The 15580-nt window shown below is 22.0% G+C and overlaps 2 long non-coding RNA genes across 2 annotated transcripts; both read right to left on the bottom strand.

Moving 5' to 3' along the window:
- LOC148575543 (uncharacterized) lies at positions 1–1395 on the bottom strand. Its single transcript, XR_015902738.1, has 2 exons — positions 1135–1395; positions 1–362 (listed from the first exon to the last, which is right to left on the bottom strand). It is a non-coding gene; the product is annotated as an uncharacterized LOC148575543 (long non-coding RNA).
- Positions 1396–5725: 4330 nt separating this feature from the next.
- LOC107616005 (uncharacterized) lies at positions 5726–6556 on the bottom strand. Its single transcript, XR_015902749.1, has 2 exons — positions 6258–6556; positions 5726–6082 (listed from the first exon to the last, which is right to left on the bottom strand). It is a non-coding gene; the product is annotated as an uncharacterized LOC107616005 (long non-coding RNA).
- Between the last annotated feature and the right edge of the window lie 9024 nt (positions 6557–15580).

The raw sequence follows: 15580 nt of genomic DNA, 5'->3' as shown, positions 1-15580 counted from the left end.
TTAGATAAAAGAAAAAATAATATTTATATAATTTTGATAGGTCTAATTACATAATTTTAGCCAGCCACGCACATAGCTATTGATTATTATTCAATCTATGGTATACCAAATTAAAGTCTAGCATATGGTATACATTATTTTATTTCTTTTTTCTTACATAATTTTTACAATATTTAACTTAGACAGATGTAATAAATTATTAAATTTACATCTTTCAGTTGTATGTCATTAGCAACATACATTGTGTCCCATAAAACAACAAAGATTGCGACAGTCCGGGTTGTTTCCACCCTGCAAGACAGTAACACGCCTTCCTAACCCATCTGCTCCACCAATTTGATTTATATCTTCTATTGTATTAGCTGCACGAACACAATGACATTTTTTTAACCGAAGGATAAAGTATATTTTTTATCCTTAAAATTTGTTAAAATTTTAACAATATTTTTATTCATTTTAATTTTGTTACGAAAATTTTTGATTTGTATAAAATATATTTTTGATGGCTAATTTTTGAAATGATTTAAGACTAAGTGCTTGTTTAGGCGTCATTATTTGAATAAAAAAAGATCTTTTTTCATTTCAATGAAAAAAGATTTTTTTTTTTATTTTTTAACGTGTTTGGCAAATTTCTAGTAGTAAAAGTAAAAGTACTAGAAAAATAAAAAAAACATTTTTTTGAGAAGCTGTAATTTACATCTTTTTTTTAAAAGATATTTTTTCCTTAAAAAAAGATGTTTTTCATGTAATAAATAAACAAAAAAGTACTTTTATATTTTATACCTAAACATAATTGATAGATAAAAAGATTTTTTTGCATGAGATATCCAAACATAAAATTACTTTTACTTTTTCATAAGATCTTTTAAAAAAAGATAACTCGAAAAAAGATATTTTTTTAGAAGTTCATCCAAACAAATCCTAATTCAATAATAATTCTATAAGAACAACTTTCAATACGAGTAAATCAGATATAGTTGTCATGCATTATTAATTTATTATTAAATTATTAGTCCTAAACCTTTTAAAAATTTAACTGTCAGGAACATAATTTTTTACAGTTCTGAAAATAGTTCAAAAAGAAGAATTTAAAGTTAACAAGTAATTAAAAGCCATTTATAAATATTTACAAACCTTCTCCTGCTGGTGGAGGACAAGCTTTTGCTGGAAAGTCCCGAGCCAGAATCTCGGAAGGGATTATAACAATCATGGCTAAAATTGCAAGAATCAAAATAGCATTCTTGAAAGCCATCTTTTAGTTGCAAAAAGGAAATAGAGCTTTATTTTGTATAGAAAAGAAAGATAAAAGGTAGCAGAGTAGTAGATAACTTAACTTACTAGGTATAAATAGGGAACTGGGTTGTTAAACTGAATTGACCCTATATATAATTAATGTCTATAATTTTTTAACTTTATATATCTTTAAAATTAAGTTTAATAATTAAAAGTTATATAACATTTATATTAAAATAAATTATTTTAAAGTAAAAATAATATTATATAAAATAAAAAATAATAATTGATATATAAAAATATAATATTCTATTATTAATTTTACTGTAAAATATACATTTTATTTGTAAAATACGACTTTTAGATGTATCGAGTATATTCGAAGTTGTTTCAAAAATTACACCAGATAAAAATAATAAATTTAAATAAAAAATATATTTTAAATTTAGGCTGGATATTAAACCCCTTAGATATAAATATGTTAAACAAAATTACAAATATCCTTGCCTAGTAAAGTATATATTTAAAAGAATAATATTACATATCTAAATTTTTTTGTTAACTAAATCTCCTAAGTTGGTCTAACATAATAAAAATTAATTATGATTAGTATTATTTTAAATTTTATTCCTTAACTTAGTTTGACTTGATTCATACAAAAATTTAAATGTATAGTATTATTTTATTTAAAAGGTAAAGTATACTTTTTGTCCTTAAAATTTAGCAAAAGTTTCAAAAATACTTCTAAGTTGTTGAATTGGTCTTAAATTTTTTAAAAAAGAGTAAAGTATCGTTTTTGTTCACAACGTTTGGAGTAAATTCTATTTGTGTCCCTAACGTTTAAATTGTCCTATTTGTATCTCTAACGTTTGTAAAAGTGATTCAATGTTATCCTGCTGTCAATTACACATCATGAGCGCTTTAGTTTGAGTTTTAAAAATCTCTTCTTGAAATTAGAATACAAATGTCTGGGATAGAATCAATGATATACTCCGAAAAATAGCTCATCAAATGTTAAAACTAATTTCTATAACATTTACATAATTCACTTTTCTAGGGACATAATTGAATCTAAAGACAACTAGTGGGTATAATATTAAAATCGAATACATCCAAGTGAGACTTAATTGAGAATGAATACATTTAAGTGAGAATAATTGAAAAATATAATCTGATTTGTTAGTATAATTAATAGTAGGATAATATTAAATCACTTTTATAAACGTTAAGGATACAAATAGAACGATTTAAATGTTAGGGACACAAATAGGACTTACCCCAAACATTGGGACAAAAACGATACTTTACTCTTTAAAAAATTAGCCGTCAAGGGTATATTTGATGCAAATAAAAAACTTTTAGGATAAAATTAAAACAAAATAAAATTTAGGAATATTTTTAAAATTTTTATCAAACTTTAGGGATAAAAAATATATTTTATCCTTATTTAAAATATCAAACATTAAAAGCTGTTATAAATGCATTCACATTTTATTTAATGCATTTATTTCTTTCCAAATGTGTCAAACTAAAATTAAATTCGTTCTCATTTGACCTTTTATTTTGAATAGGGACAAATGTTAAAATAATAATAATAATGAATAATTTATATAACAATATAATTTTTCTGAATCTATCTATTTATATATTATTTGTGAGTTTTGGTTTAAGTGAAGTAACATTCTCTCATGAATTTATTTTTCTCACGTTTTTTGTTTTAATATCGTATGTATGATATACGGAATATAATATATTAGTGTATATATCTATATGGCATGAAAAGTATTTATTTAATTTATGTTTTTATTAATATTTTTTAAGTTTATTTTTTACTAATCTATTTAGTTTATTAAAAATAAGTAAGAGTCCTAACTTATCTTTCTAATTTCTAAATAAATAAAGTTTTGCATTTTTATCCTTTTTATGTTTTTAAAAAATAATATATATTTAAAATTTTAACTCATTTTAGTATTAATAGAATAATTAGGAGATGAATTAGGTAGTCTAATTATTACTCATATCGTATTATTCTATATTATATTTTTGTATAAATATTTTTAATAATTACTAAAAAAATATATAAATTTTTATTACATATTCATATATGATTTATTCGATCCTACTTGAAAAGTTAACAAGTTGTATTGCAACGGTGTAATTTTAAATAAAATAGCTAAAATAGAAATTCTGTAAATTAAATAAGATGAATACGTATATTATTTTCTTAAATGGATGAATGTGAGAAAATCAATTTGAAAACATCATCAAATTTTCCTTCCAACCCTATACTTATTATTCAAAATATCAATTCCCATGATTCAATAATTTCTATTATTATATCTAGAATATAATTTTTCTACTCTCTCTCTCCTATTTTTTTAAAAGTCGATGTAAATAGTAAGAACTCAATTCAAATACCCACATTAAATCATTTCAAAGTTATTAAGTCTTTTTTTACTAACACTATCTAATAATATATTAGAGAGTGTGCTAAGTTATGTAGTCCAACAATAAGGTGGGAAGCTGCCACCAGACATCGCTGCACGAATGAATTCTTTGGATGGACATGACGGAAAATAGAAATTAGAATATATGTGATAATTTATTTTTCAGTATATGTTTTGTTTATGTTACTATGCAGCATTAATTATTAGCCAAATACTTTACTTTTTTGGGTGACTATTGAAATACTTTATTGATATTACAATAAATGTGTTAGTTTTTTTTTTTTTTTTGCAGTTAAATATTCTTGAGTTTTTTGCCTGCAATATACACTACAACAATATAGATTATTTTTTAGGGTTATAATGTGTAAAAGAAAATTAAAATTTGTCAAAAAAACAAATTTTGACACTATTTTAACTATGAAAATATGTTAATAAAAATTTTGTCAAAAATAGTATTTTTAACATATAAGTGATTGTGAAAAAAATTTAAATCTTATTTTGATAAATATTGGCTGTCAAAAATAATTTTTTAGAAAATTTTGAGAACATATTTTCTGTGATACTTATTAATTGTCAAAAATACTATTTTTTTTTACACTTATTGACTATAAAATATTTTCAACAAAAAATTTTAACAAAGAATGAAATGAGATCTTGAAACTAAAGAATAAATTGAGATTTTGAAGATAAAGAATGAGTAGTATAATCCTAAACTGAGAGCAGTGTGATGTCAAAATTAACAGAGCCCAAAGAAGAAGAAAAATAGTGGAGTAAATTGAAAACAAATGAGTATCAAAATTGAGGAGTAATTTTCTACGGTCAAATTATTCATCAAGAAAACATAAAAAATTTGACATTTGTAATATTTGTTAAAAATATATATTAATTTTGACATTTAATTATGATGTTAAAAAATAAAGTGTTAAAATAACTCTATTTTCTTGTAGTGATAGAATTTTAGAGGGGAACGAAAAGATTTTTAAAATAAAAAAATACTCCATACAATTAAAAAATACTCCCAGGTTAATAAAATAAATCAAAATAAAATTTTAGAATTTATAAAAGAAAAAGTACGCATAAACAATTAGCGGCGGTTTTGCAAATAAAACCATATAAAACACAGGAAGTAAATAGTGACGGTTAAAATATGTCACAAATAAGATGGCTAAATCTCTCTTGGTGATATAGCGGCGATTTATACCAACCGATGCAAAATAATTGATTTGCTGCGATTGTTTCGACTGTTGCTGAAAACCGCCGCAAAATGTCATCCCTGCCCCCTTATGCGCTGTGTTTGTATCGTCGTTGGTGTTATGTTTAGCGGCTAGCGGCGGTTTAAAACCGCCGCAAATCGGCATTTTTACCGCCGCTAATCTCCGTTCTTGTTGTAGTGTGAATAATAAAAATATAAATAAATAAATTTTAATAAATAGCACCAAAAAATTAATTCTAAACTTAATTTAAAAAAAATTTATATACAATAAAAAATAAATATTTTATAAATTACATGCAAAATAATATCAAGGACAATGAAAATATAATGGAAAATATAAAATATAAAAAAATATTATCATTTTTTTATTAAAAAATAAGAACTTACAAAATTTACAAAATAAAAATACTAAATACAGTTTAAAAAAAAATAAAAAATTATAGTCAGTATAAAATATTGAATAAAATACTTCAAATTATTTTAAATAGATAGAATTTAATTTTTTTAATATAAAAAAGGAACTTTTAAAAAAAATCATATAAAGCCTCAACAAAGTATAGTATAAACTGAGGGCTTGCTAGAAGAGTTTAATTTTGATACACTGCACAGTCATACAATCACATTTATTTTTTTAGATGACTATTTATGTAGTCAATGTAATTTTTACTGATATGACATTACGTAATTAGATGCATGTGTAAAACTACTTTACAATGATAGTATATCAAAATTAAATTCTTTTTAAAAATATAAATTTTTACGATTTACATCTATCATATTTAAAAGAGAAAATTAAATAAAATAAAACATAAAAAATATAAAATGAAACAAATTGGATAAAAAAAATATTATTTATGCAATTCTTATAGATCCAGTTACATAATTTTTGCAAACTAATAAGCACATAGCTATTAATTAATTCAACCTATGGTATACCAGATTAAAGTTTAGGTATAGGGTATACATAAACATAATCCATTTTATTTTATTTTTATTCTCATAGATACTAGACACAAGATTTAACATAGTCTTTCACTTGTGTGTCATTAGCAACAATAAATAAATCCCAATCCGCCACAAATTCTGGTACATCTGATATCGATGTTGTATTTTCCACCATCCAAGTCAATAACATGCCTTCCTAACCCATTTGGTCCATTAATTTGATTTATTTCTTCCATTGTATTAGCTGCAGATAGACAATAATAATGACACTTTTTTAGAAATATGAAAGTTCGGAAAGCATGTTGAATCATTTTTAATTTATAACATGAGAAATACAATCATTATTGAAAAGAAAATATCGTATGCTATAAATATTATTTTTTATGATATATATATATATAACAAATGCTAAAACAAACCTCCTTGTAGAGTATTTGATGATGCTGGTAAGTCCCGAGCTAGAACCTCCGAAGGGATTAGAGTAATCACAGCTAAAATTCCAAGAATCAAAAGAGCATTTTTGAAAGTCATCTTATAGTTAAAAAATTGTTTGTTAATTGAAATATATTTTTGTCAAAACGAGATAGAGACTTTGTACAGAGAAAAAAGATAAAAGAAAGCTGAGTATAATAGACAACTTAATTTACTAGGTATAAATAGGGGGAGTGGATCCTCTCCAGTGGAATAAAAACTGGATGGTATTCAGTATTTAATTTCATCTTTCATTGTTCTCTTTTTTTTTTTTAATTTTGATCTCACTTGTAGAATTAAAGGTGAGAGATCACACTTTATTCTCTCAAGTGTTTAAAAAACTGGAGAGGATTCATTTCTTAAAGAAGTGCACATAAACTCATGAACAGGCCGAGTTGATTAAATATGATCGATTTGATACATAATTAATGTGTAAAATTTGTAAATTTATATAATAAATAAATAAGATTTTACCTTTAAAAATTAAATTAATAAAAGTTATATAATATTTATATCAAAATTAATTTAGGTTGACTAGAATAATATCCTTGCCTAGTAAAATAAATTTTCAATAATCAAAATCATGGCAAAATTAGTAAAGTATATATTTAAAATATCAAACATTAAAAAAAAAGTTACAAATGTATTCGCATTTTATCTTGAATGCATTAATTTCTTTCAAAATGTGTCAAACTAAAATTAAATTCTTATTTGACCTTGTATTTCGAATAATGACAAATGTAATAATAACAATAATAATAATAATTGATATAACAATATAATTTTTCTGAATCTATCTATCTATCTATTTTCTATCTACTTCTACTTATTAATATACTAAAATTGGGTTTTTCCCCAACTAATGAAAGTGATGTGTCGATCTCTCATGACTCCGTTTTCCTTCCAAAATGAATTTTTCTATTCTCTATTCTAAATTATTTTATAAAAAATATATTTATTATAATTATATTATAATTAATATTTAATGAATAATACATAATTATACTAATTTAGGAACATATCTTTATTTTTAGAAAGTACTATTTTCATGTAATTAAAGCACTCTTCTCTCTTCTAAAATTATTTTTAGAAAAATATCTTTATTATAATTATATTACAATTAGCATTTAATGAATAATGCATGATTATACTAATTTAAGAAAAGATCTTTATTTTTAGAAAGTACTATTCTCATGTAATGAAAGCACTATTCTCTCTTCTAAAATTATTTTTAGAAAAATATCTTTATTATAATTATATTACAATTAGCATTTAATGAATAATACATGATTATACCAATTTAGAAAAATATCTTTATTATAATTATATAAAATAATCTACTTAATATACTAAAATTAGATTTTCCCCCAACTAATGAAAGTAAAGTGTTAATTTCTCATAAATTTATTTTCTTTTCAAAATAAAGGCACTATTCTCTCTTCTAAATTTATTTTAAAAAATATATTTATTAGAATTATATTACAATTAGCATTTAATAAATAATGCATAATTATACTGATTTAAAAAATATCTTAATTATAATTATATAAAAAGTTAAACATAAATTTATAATTCTAATTGCTATAAATATGATACTAACATTCATAGTGGTAAATTGATATTGCAATAATTAATTTCTATAATTATTTTTGTACTACTAAAGGCTATATATAGTATTTTTTTGTGGTTAGTGAGTCTAAGTCTAAGAATCAAAGCATTTTTTTTCTAATCTGTTATTCTTTTTTGATTGGACAATTGTTTCTAAGGAGCTTTGTAGGTCAAGTTCAAGTCACATCCCCTCTACGTTTTCTACGTTATGTCCAAAAATATTCGAAGTGGAGCATATAATGAGATCGAATTTCCTCAATTTAGGTTCAATTTTGAAAAATTAGTGCCAACCTTAAAGATGCAATTCAAAGATTGGTACTATATTTAAATTTTTTTTCTCTTAAACTTTTTGTATTAAAAATAATTTTATAACATATTGTATTTTCTTCAGAAACTACCGGTCTTTTGGTGCATTAATGCAATGCCATTGAAGAGAATAAAAGTCAATTTAATTTGACAATTTTAACAAGAAGATAGTCTGAATTTGTACCGATTCTAAGTATTTGATCTTATGATGTTATTTCGGTTAATTGTTACGAGAATGACTCTAATCTATACGTATCTAAGGATTAGAATAGATTAAATATTATTTAAATAATTTAGTTCTAATATTGGTAGTTGATTAAATTAGTTTTAGAGAAATTTAAATTATTGTCTCAATTTATATATTATGACTATTCTTTATGGATATGTTATTTTTAAACTTTTTAATATGATTTTTTTTAAGTTTGTTTTCTTTTTTGACATATGTATCACCTTTTTTTTATATTTCAGATTAGTAATGCAATTATTAAGAGAAATGTAATTTATCAATAAATTAGAATGATTAAAAATTTAATTAAGATTAACTAACATCTGTTTTGAACACAAGATTGATTAATTAAGATTAAGGCGTGAAAAAGAAAAAAGAGTCACAATACGTGATTTTGCTTTCTTGCTAATATATAAAAATACGTGAAAGAAAAAAATTAAAATATCACCATTTAAAAAAAATTGTTAATCATACATATGAAAAGGGATTGGGGAATATGCATGGATATAAAAAATAAAAAATTATTACTCGATTGTATATATATATATATATATATATATATGTATATATAAATAATCATAACAAAAAAATAATTAGCATATGTGACTTAAATTTTTATATGTAGAATTAATATATATATATATATATATATATATATATATATATATATATATATATATATATATAAACAAACAAATATTTAGAATTATTTAACAAAATTAATATATGTATAGATAAATAAAGAAATTATTATAATTTATAAAAATTACATCTACGATGACATTAATAATAAAGAATAAAAAAATTATTGAATGATTGTAGACTCAAAAAAAATTAATTATGATAAACAATTAATTAATATATATGATTTAAATATATTTATATACAATTAATTATATATATATATATATATATATATATATATATATATATATATATATATATATATATATATATAAACTACATAAAGAAGTATTTAGAATTATTTAAAATAATAAATAAATTCTAAAAATAAAAAAACTATTAACTAAACAATTGATATATATATATAAATAAATACGAAAATTAGTATGATTTATGAATATTATTACGCATATGATAATATTAATGGAATAACAAAATCAGTATAATTATTGTAGGCTAAAAAAATTATTTATAATCAAAAAATCAAAAAATAATTAATATATGTGACTTAATATATGTGTACTTAAATAAGGAAAGATTTAAAATTATTTAAATAAAATAAATAAATATATTCTACGAATAAAAAATCATTGACTAATCGATTAATATATACTGGTAGTATAAATAAAAAACCATTAAATAAAAAAGAAATAGTATGTTTTTAATTTTGGGAATAAAACGTAAATAATTATAATATAATAATTTGTTTAATTATTAATATTTATAATTGTTATTTTAAATCATAAATTTAGAGAAAAAAAGTAGATTAACAAAAACCATTAATAACTATATTAGAGTTGATACACATAACACTAGATTAAGAAAAAATAAATGCAATTACTACAATTTAAATTAATTTTAATAAAATAATTTAAAATTATAATTTCAAACTTATCACGTACATAGTACGAATTATTGAACAATTTATTATCATATACATGACACGGATTATTAAACAATTTCTTATGTGTTTTTTTTCCAAAATAAAAATACTATTTTTACTTATAATTATTATTCTTTATCAACTCTTTCATTTAAACACTAATATTATTTATTAATTTTTTTTATTTTTATTCCTCACATTTATTAAAAATTCATTTTCAATAATTTAGGTATTAATTGTTGTTATTTAATTAAGGGCAATTTACGTTATTAAATTGTTTCATCCTCAATATTACGCAAATGCATTGTTTTCAAATCTAATACGTAAATACATTGATTTACAATTCTATATAAACCACTACTGGCAGTAGCAGTTTACAGATGTGCATAAACCGCTACAACCAGCTACGGTTGTGTGCGTGTGTGAGGGTAAACCGCTGCTGGCAGCAGCGGTTTACGTGTGTGCGTGTGTGAGTGTAAACCGCTATAAGCTACAACGGTTTACGTGTAATGTGCTGCCTATATAGTCAAATTATACAAAATTAAATAAAAATTAACTAAGTTCCATACAAAACTAAGTTCCATACAAAAGAATATGTATTAATAGAAATAATTAAAAATTTTATATGGATAATGAGTACTAAAAATTCCGGTACAAAAATATAACAATATGCATTAGAGAATATAAAAAAAAATTCTAAAAAAACATATTACTATGAACAAACAAAATAAATGAAAAATTGATTAAAAAAATCAAAACTTATAAAAGAATACTAAAAATAATAGTACAAAAAATTATTTATTTATAAAACATGGCTATGAAAAAAATACAAAAATTCTGATAATTATTCTTGATTTTTTTTATTACAAATAAAATCGAATGGCAAAATTAGCAAAAAATAATATTTTTTAAAATTATTTTTTAATTTAATAATTGAACAGAACGTAAAAACTACACTTAGTTATTTCCAGTGAACAAGAGTTAAAACATAGAAGTCATGTTTGTCTTTAAAAAAAAAAATAGACAAACAAAAAATTCTGATATTAAAAATAAATTAAATAATATATATAAATATATAATAATTAATTTTAGTAATTTATTTTAGTATATAAATAATATTTTTAATCAAACATATACAAAATAAAAAGATACGTGAGTACATAAAAATAGGGAGATATATAGTGTATCATACACATAATATATTAAAACAGTGTTTTTTGTTTTTTTTTTTGGTGTAATTTACTCTCTAACTGAACTATATATGACCTCCATTAATTCTTAGAAGATAGTACAATTTACATTATTTTTTGAAAAATATATACATGTGACTTTTGTTTATTTAATTTTCAATGAAATTATTTGGTATAATATTTATATTTTAATTACAATATAAGAAGACGAAACTATATATATATTGAAAATTAATTTTAACTTTTTCAGTTAACATTTTTTGTTAATTTTTTTTGGTTTTATTTTGATTTCTTTTTCATCTATTTGGAAGCAGAATCTCAGACTGAGAAAGGGGACAATAATCCCTTTAACTTTTAATTTTTTTCATATAAATTATATATAAATTTTATTTTTATTTTTTTAAATTTTTTTTATTTTATTTTATTATAAAATTAATTTTTGGTTATTCTTTAATATTTTGCCTAGTTCCGTCATTGTATCTATATATTATTTTATCATCTAATTGTTGACTGAACAACTTTAGATTTTATCATCTAATTGTCAATTTTTTGTTTAAAATAGACACACTACATGTAAACCGCTATAGCCTATAGCGGTTTACACTCACACACACACGTAAACCGCTGCTGCCTGCAGCGGTTTACACTCACACACCCACACACGTAAACCGTTGCTACCAGCAGCGGTTTACCCTCACACACGCACACACGTAAACCGCAGCTGGTTGTAGCGGTTTATGCACACCTGTAAATCGTTACTACCAGTAGCGGTTTATATAGAATTGTGAATCAATGTATTTGCGTATTGGATTTAGAAACAATGCATTTGCGTAATATTGAGGGTGTAACAATTTAATAACGTAAATTGCCCTTTAATTAACTTATTTTAGGTATTTACTTATTAAAATTTTAGGTATTAATTATACCTCAATTACGGTATTAAGACTTTGAACATCATTTCAATTTAATTTTGGACAATATCAAAAATAAATATATATATTGTTTGTTATTTTTTCATTACATGACATATTTATTATTATATTTCAAATTTAGAGTTTCTTTGATCTAACATTGCAGTGAAAGAATAACAAGCAAAAAAAATGAAAAAAAATATGGAAACATTCTAAACATGATTACCGCTAATCTTTTTTTCTTTAGTTTTCAAATATATTATTTATTTTATTTATTTAGAGTAATAACTAAATTTATTATAACTATAATAAAATTATCTTTAAACTATTAGTATTATTAATAAATTTTTAAAATTATTGACATATTATTAGTATATATAATAAGTAGTAAATTTTCTTTCATGTTTATTATGTAAAAAATTTATAATTTTCACATAGCCTTTATTCTATTTTTTTTCATACCTAATGACTATTGACTACGATCCTATTAATAGTATCTCCTATAGTAGATTATACGAAGAGAAAGTATGAAAAATAAAGACAAGAATTATAAGGCTATAAAAAGTTCCATTCAAGTTTGACAAGAGTAAGACGGTTTACATAGAAATAGTTCTAATAGATGATAAGATTAATTGATTCATTTACTAATTTTTTTCAAGTAATGCTAAGTCAATTTATAAATAGAGTTTAATTTTGATGCACTGACAGGGTAAAGCGTTTTACATAGTCGTGCAATCACATCCATTCTTTTGGATGACCATTCACGCGGTCAATGTGAAATGTATTTATTTTTATTGATGTGTCATTACGTAATTGGATACACGTGTAAAACTACTTTACACTGTCAGTGCATCAAAATTAAATTCTTATAAATATTTGTAGTTCATATTTTAAGTTAATTTTATAAATACACCATTTCACAAGTCAAAGACAATTCTTTTTAATAGCTTTGTAAATGCTAATATCTTTTATACTTAATTTATTTTGCAATACGATAAAATTCATTGTTCAATCAAGTCAAAGACAATTCTTTTTAATAACTTTGTAAATGCTAATAGCTTTTATATTTAATTTGTTTTGCAATATGATAAAATTCATTGTTCAATCAAGAATTATTTGACAAAAATATTTGAGAATGAATTGGTAGAAAAGAAAGTCTATGTCTTCTCAAATTTTGAGATCGAGAAATCAAGCGGAATATATCTTCTGACTGTACACACGTGCAAAATATCTTTTAAGATGGAGTCAGGTATAGTACATTTGGTCGATGATCGTAAAATTCTAGATAATCATTTTAATTTGCTTTCTCATGCTGATATATTAAAACAAACAAATGAATGATTCTACTTATTTGGTACGTAATTAATTTATATTAACCCACATAAAATTATTTTCCTTTTGATTTTAAGTTTTGCCAAAAAATTGTATAATAGCATCATTTTATCGATAACAAAAATTTTAACAGTTTATTTATGAAAATATTCGAAATTGTATTGTGACTTTTTTTAAAGGTATATCCTTTTATTAATATACTATTGTTAATTTTATCGTTTAATATAAAATAAATCAGTAAATTATTTTTATTTTATACATGTTCGAAGTTATAATTTTTTATATTATTCACTCATTTGTCCTTAATTTGGTATTTTTAATTCAATTTTTTTGTTCAATTAGATGTTATTAGATTCTTGACTAGAAAAGAAAAACTCATATCATGGTCAAAAATAGAGAGAAGTGACTAGTACATTGTGATTGATCTTCATGATTTTCAGTATGTAAAATTTTAATATGAATATTTCTTTAGGTTATAATTATGTGTTGTGGTGCAAATTTTTTTTCTTTATATATTACTACTTACTCCCTTAATTCTCGCTTTCATTCAAAAATGAGAAAAAAATAAGATATACACTATGAGATCAATTTACAATCCAATTACTTGATCATCTATGTGATCACTAAGCAACCAAATACATAATTTATTCTCTAATTTATAAAATTTAACAAAGACTTTAGTAAACATATTGGTTTCGCATTTATTTATATATTTTATTTATTTATATTATATTTGTAATTATATTATATCTATTTTTATCAATATATATATTTTTTAAATATCGTTAGTGTTAGCACATTGTGTATTAAATAAATTAAATGATAGAAACACATAACTATTTTCTTTTTCAGTCAAGATTAAGTAAAATACTGTAATTTAGACTTGCAATATCAACATATTAATAGTAAAATGAAAAAAAAATATAATATTATATCAAAAAAATTTTAAATCATAATTATAATTTATGATTGAAATCATAATTTAAACATTTTAAACGGGATAATTTCATTTAGAGAATTCATAATTCAAACATAATTTTTATACACTTAATAGCTACATTCGAGTTAATACATTTAATACTATATTTAAAAAAATACGAACAATGCACATCATATTATTTATTTATAAATTAAATTATTATAATTCAAATTAATTTTAATAGAATAATTTAAAATTATAATTTTAGTTTTATCACGTGCATGGCATGAGTTATTATACTTGTAATAATAATAATTGAGATAACAATATAATTTTTCTAAATCTATCTATCTATCTATCTATTTTCTATTTATGTATTATTTTTGAGTTTTGGTTCAAGTAGTGAACATTCTCTCATGAGTCATGAATTTGTTTCTCGCCTTTTTTGTTTTACATCATATATATATTATGTTTTCATTAATATTTTTGAAGTTTATTCTTAACTAATCGATTTAGTTTATATAAAAATAATTAAGAATCCTAATTTACCCTTCTAATTTTTAAATAAAAAAAGTTTTGTATTTTTATCTTTTTTATGTCTTTAAAAAAATATATATTTAAAATTTTTACTCATTTAAGTCTTATAAGGATAATTAGAATATGAATTAGGCATTCTAATTATTATTCCTATTATATTATTCTTTGTTATATTTATGTATAAATATTTTTAATAATTACTAAAAAGATATAAATTTTTAATAATCTGACAAGAAACAATTTTTAAATTTTTTTTAAAAAAATAGTTGGGTTGTTACCATTGGAATACCCTGAGGGTAGTCTTTTTATATTTTTAAAATAATCTTTTGTTGTCTATTTGTAATGTGTAAATCCCGCAAAATTAGCGAATAATTAATCGATAAATTAACTTTTAGTAAAGAAGATTAAAATGTAAATTTTATAGTAAAATAAAATAGAACTAATTAAAATAAAAATTTCAACACTAATTTTAAAGAATTTGGCCCAAACGGATCAAACTGATCGAACTGGGCCCAAAGGCCCAACCTAGGCCTCATTAACTTAAGGCTCAGCATCTTCTTCTTCCCCAATTTCATATCCACGCTGCACAAGAAAGGGAAAGGAGGAAGAAGAGCTTCCAACCCTAACCTCACCTTCCAACCACCATATCTCCTCACTCCAAGTTTCGATTGCCAC

Source organism: Arachis ipaensis, chromosome B1 (assembly GCF_059453495.1).
Source record: "Arachis ipaensis isolate K30076 ecotype BB chromosome B1, ASM5945349v1, whole genome shotgun sequence".
Classification (NCBI taxonomy): Eukaryota; Viridiplantae; Streptophyta; class Magnoliopsida; order Fabales; family Fabaceae; genus Arachis; species Arachis ipaensis.
Note: the sequence above shows the minus strand (reverse complement) of the source record. Positions and strands in the feature narration are given on the sequence as shown.